The sequence below is a fragment of the Vespa crabro genome, chromosome 9, assembly GCF_910589235.1.
Source record: "Vespa crabro chromosome 9, iyVesCrab1.2, whole genome shotgun sequence".
NCBI lineage: Eukaryota > Metazoa > Arthropoda > Insecta > Hymenoptera > Vespidae > Vespa > Vespa crabro.
In genome coordinates, this window is record NC_060963.1 from 6822148 (window position 1) to 6827646 (window position 5499).

Genomic DNA, 5499 nt, shown 5'->3' on the forward strand with positions numbered 1-5499 from the left:
AACAACAATAACGACGACGACGATGACGACGACGAAGACGACAGCAAAAACAATAACAATAACAAATGTCACAAAATCACAAGTCAAGGAACGTTCTTCGAATATTCGCTGTAGCAATGATGCAGGTCTGTCCCCAACCCAACCCAACCCAACTTAACTCAATCCAATCCAATCCATTCCAATCCATTCCAATCCATTCCAACCCAACCCAACTCAATCCGATCCAAGCCCCACCACAGCTACCACCCCACCTTCAACCGTCCACCCTACCTCGAAAAGTCAACGACGAAGACCACCACCGAGACGTATTTTCTTCTCTTCCTTTCTCATCTCTCTTTTCTTTCGTCGAATAACCCCTTCACTTTTTCCGATGACTGTACGCTTCTTGGAATTACATGGATCTCTCGCACGAGACTCTCCAGGCTGGTTCTTATACGTACGCATACATACACGTACACATAACCGTACAAATATATACATGCATACATACACTTGTATATACATGTGCACGTACACATACACGTGCGCACCACCCTGGACCATCGCTTATCTCTGCTGGCAGTGTTTCTCAGACTCCAGATGCTTTCCTTCAAGAGATCCACGATTTCCTTAAACTCTTCGTCTCCTTCCCGTCGTCCTTGTCTTTCATTGCTTCTCCCTCCCTCCCACCCTCCCTCTCTCTCTCTCTCTCTCTCTTTCTCTGTCTGTATCTTTCTATCTATCTATCTATCTTTCTATCTATCTCTTTCTCTCTTCCTATCTTCTTATCCATCTCTGTCTCTCTTTACTTCTTCGACATACTCGTTCATTCACTTCGTCATTCGACTCTTTCTCTCTCTCTTTCTCTCTCTCGCTTTCTAGTGGCTAGACCGTTCGTTTATCTTCGACCAGCACGTTCGTCTCGTTCCCGGTACGTTTGTAACCCTTTCGCTCTTTTCTACGTCCTATCGTTAGTCTATCTCTCTCGCACTCGTCGTTATCCTTCTCTCCATCCTTCTCTCTCTCTCTTTCTCTCTCTCTCTCTCTCGTTCTCTCTCTCTGTCTATCTGTCTCTGTCTCTGTCTCTCGCAACATCCCACGTTGCGAACAGGAGCGTAACAAACAACAAAGTTGGAGACACTTACTCGAGTTTTTCTTTTAATAAATTTTTATTCTTTTATCGTTAGAAATGCTTTTTGAGAGAAATAATGTGGGTGCCGAGGGTGCAATGGGGATTGGGGATGAAAATTGTCTTGGCATAAAAATTGTTTTCTTCTAATTTTTTTTTTTCTTTTCTTTTTTCCTTTTGTCGTCATCCTTTTAAATTCCAATCCAACGACGAGAGTTGAACTCGTTATAAATCGATTCTCTCGTACGGTCGGCATAATTATATAGCCGTACGAAAAACGAAAATACATTGTTCCTTCCAACCCCCATTTCGAGGGAGCAGGGGAAAAGGGAGGGAAATGGGGAGGGGTAAGAGGGGAGGGATAAGAGGAAAAGAATAGAAAGAAAAAGGAGTGGAGGATGATGAAGAAGAAAAAGAAGTAAGCAAGTTTGAGAAGTCGACGTCCCTGAAAGCGGCACGACCCTGACACCTTCTTCTTCTTCTTCTTTTTCATCTTCATCTTCATCTTCATCTTCATCTTCATCTTCATCTTCATCTTTCTCTTCTTTTTCTTCTCTTGAACTGACGCTTACGAAAAGAGGAAGATCACAAGTGGGAAATACTCTATTGCACTTCTAACGCTTCTATCGAATTATAACTCTTGACTGTGATTGTTCGAAAAATCTTTGTACGGTACGGATTTTCTCTCTCTCTTAAAAAAAAAAAAAAAAAAAAAGGAATAAAAAAGAAAATACTTAAGGATTATGTACTTACTTAAGTATCTACGGCTAAGTTCTTACGTTCTTATGGAGTGGTATATTACATAGTACATTCTTTGATCTTGTTTAGAAAAAATTCATAAAATTTTATTAGAAGATATTTAATAGACAAAAGACGTCATGTCTGCAATGTTCTTAGGTGTCGTGATTGTTGACTTTTTTGTTTTGTTGTTTCTTTTTTTTTTCTATCTTGTTCGTCGATCTTTTAAGATCAATATCTTACGAATGAGCTTTAAATATTATTTTCTTACTATCTTTTTTTTTTCATGTTATGTCGTGTATTAATACTTTTCAATAAAGTACGTATACGTATGTATTTATAACAAATATATATATATATATATATATATATATATATATATATATATATATTAATCATAAAGAAGATAGGAATCGATGACGTGCCAGAGACATCACATTATATATTCGTTAAGACGATACGTATTATTTTCTCTTTTCAATCACTGATATATGCGTATGTCGTAGATTACGAAGAAAATTAATTTATATTAATATGAAAAATGTATTTCAATCTGATCAAATGTCAAAAAATTAATTGAATTTAAATTCGATAAGTGTTTCTTACGTTGTAAATATAATAATAAAAGAAGAAAGAAAAAAGAAAAAGAAAAAAAGAAAAGAAAAAAAGAATAAATAAATAAATAAAAATGAAAAGTAAACGAAAAACAAAGAAAAAATAAATAAATAAATAAAACAGAAAAAAGACGAAAAACAGAGAGACCAATTATGAATTTATTTTATTTTATTTTTTCTTTTTCTTCTTTTTTTTTTCTTTTTTTTTTTTTTACTTGCTTACGTTGAAAAGCACTTGGTTATATCGTTTGACTCGCCACCGTGCTCGCCACCGTCGCCTTTTCTTTGTCCCGCTATCGGATGAAAAGGGTTGGAGAGACTCGGCTTCTCTCTCTCTCTCTCTCTCTCTCTCTCTCTCTCTCTCTCTCTCTCTCGCTCTCTCGCTCTTTCTTTCGAAGCTTGCCGTGCCTTGCAACGACTCTCTATCCAACATGGCGCGAGGAACGACACGAAGCGATAAGAACGAGCTTGCTGCGACCGAGAAAACCGGCCGGACGCACGTCTCTCTTTCATTTCGTAAGTCTCCCTCAAGAAAAAGAAAATAAATTCGTTATTGAACGCGTTGAAACATTTCAAAGACATTTCGATCTTACCCTAGAACTTTTTCTCCAAACGATATTTTTCTTAAGATTTACGTTACGAATACGTTGTTGTAAAATATGAAAAATATGAAAAAAAAAAAAACAAAAAACAAAGAAAACAAAAACAAAGAAAACAAAAAAAAGGAATGTAAAAAAAAGGAGAAGATTTAAAAAAACGTAAAATATATGTTTCCAAAGGTTGCAAACCTGTTTTTATCTTTCTATAGTTAATTATTTATAATGTCATGTAACTTTGATATTTCTTATATTTTAGTCTTTAATATTTCTTATATTTCTATATGTTATTTTTCTTTATTTCTTTTTTGCTTTCGTTTCTTTTTTTTTCGTTTTTATATTTTATTTCTTTTTTTTTTCTATTGAAACATTTATTATTATATTTAAATAATAAATACTTATTGTCATTTAATTCGTCTAGATATGAATTATTAATTTCTATCCAAATGTTGATATTCGTTATTCATAATTTATATCATAAGTTTGTCTTTAAGTAACTTTTCGTTTTTTTTCTTTATTTTCTTTTACATACGTGTCCATTATGTATTTATGTATACATATATATAAAGGAAAAGAAGAACAATGTTTACACGTTGGCTAACAAATTTTAAATATTTATCGAAAAACATTTGCTTGCTTAAGAAATTATATCATGTTTCGAATATATATATATATATAATTAAATGTTATATAGTAACCGAATCAAAAAATAATCCAATGTAGAGAAAATTTGTACATATGTAGTTATGTATATTACCTGTTTTTTGTTTTTCTTTTTTCGTTGAACTGACCAACAAAATCACGCTGAGATGTTTGGTCTGCTCGATACACCTCGGAGCACGTTGTAAAATTTGCGTGGGTTCGAGGTGCACGAGTGAAACATTTATGAGGGTCAAACGTCACTACGACGATTTTACGCGCTCAAGCAACCGCACGCACGTACCTTGCGAACTCTTTGAAAATATTTTTCTTTTCTTTCTTTCCTTCTTTCCTTTTTTCTTTCTTTTTTAGTTTTTTTATTTAGTTTACTCACATGTCCTCTGTGTGTGTGTGCGTGTGTATACGTATGGAAAAAAAAAGAAAAGAACGAGAGAGAGTAATGGCAGACTAGATAATTCTTTTTCCGGACTGCTACTCGCGTTGAACGAAATTAACCATAACGTTATACCGCGAACAGATGGATGTTACGATTATTATTGGTAGAATTTGTAAATTAACTATCTTTCGGTTTTTCGTTCGATTCGGTTAGATTAGATTCGGTTCGTTTATAGCGTCGATCGTGTTGATTGTATAGCCTTTCTTTTTCGAAACAATCTTTTCTCTCTTTCTCTCTCTCTCTCTCTTTCTCTCTCTCTCTTTTTTTTACTCTTTTTCTATATATTACCCAATCCTTTCGAAATTATCTTGTATGTTTCCTTCAATTCGTACATAAGTATTCGAAGGCTTCCTCTTTCATTAAAATGAAAATAATTAATATGCGCACGTTGCCACGTGGCAAAGATGAAAAGGAAATTTCTCGAGACGTCACATAATAGATTCCCACGTTTATCCTTCTATAATTATAGCCTCGGTAAATTCCCCGTTACGTTTCCCTTGTGGATTCTGTGATTTCGATGAGATAGACAAGTTTCTCGATAAAATAAAAGAAAATAAAAGAAAAGAAAAGAAAAGAAAAGAAAAGGAATAAAAAGAAATGGAAAAAAAAAGAATTATACATTAAATATTAAAATAATAATATTATTATTTTAATATTTAATTAAAATAATAATATTATTATTATTTTAATATTTAATTAAAATAATAATATTATATTTATTATTTTATACTATATTAAAATCGTCCTAACGTCATATATATATATAAATATCTTATTTTGAAACAATGTTTTTCTTTATTGTCTTTTTCTTCTTTTTTTTTTCTTTTTTTTCTTTTTTTTTCCCCTATAATATATAGATCGACGTCAGATCGACGCCATAAATCAAACGATGACTTGAATTTTTTCGTTTGAATTATTTATTACGCTACATATAGACATACATATGTGTATATATGTTTATATACATATATATATATATATATATATATGTATATATGTATGTATATGTAAAGATCAGTATTGGACAATGACAGTCTACAGGCTGATGCGAGTGTACGAGCAAATTTTTCAATTTGCACCAGTGCAGGACCGTCATTGTCGCTTCTTCGGTGAATTGCCAATTAACGGGTTAAGCGTTCGGTTAAGCAAGACGAGCAGTCGACGATAAAGTTTTCTTTCTTCCTACGGCATAGATCGGCGGTGACAATAATAATAAATATTTTTTTTATCGTTATCTCTTTATTTATTCTATCGAAAGCCCTAACAATTTCTCTTATTTCTTTTTATTTATTTTTTTTTTTTTTTCATATCTTATACGAGACCGAACCTATTTTACCTGGCATTTGA

General features: G+C 32.9%; 1 long non-coding RNA gene across 1 annotated transcript; it reads right to left on the reverse strand.

The window, feature by feature from the left end:
• Positions 1-696: 696 nt before the first annotated feature.
• On the reverse strand, positions 697-4682 carry LOC124426806. The gene is made up of 3 exons (XR_006942803.1): positions 3814-4682; positions 2684-2986; positions 697-1799 (listed from the first exon to the last, which is right to left on the reverse strand). It is a non-coding gene; the product is annotated as an uncharacterized LOC124426806 (long non-coding RNA).
• Between the last annotated feature and the right edge of the window lie 817 nt (positions 4683-5499).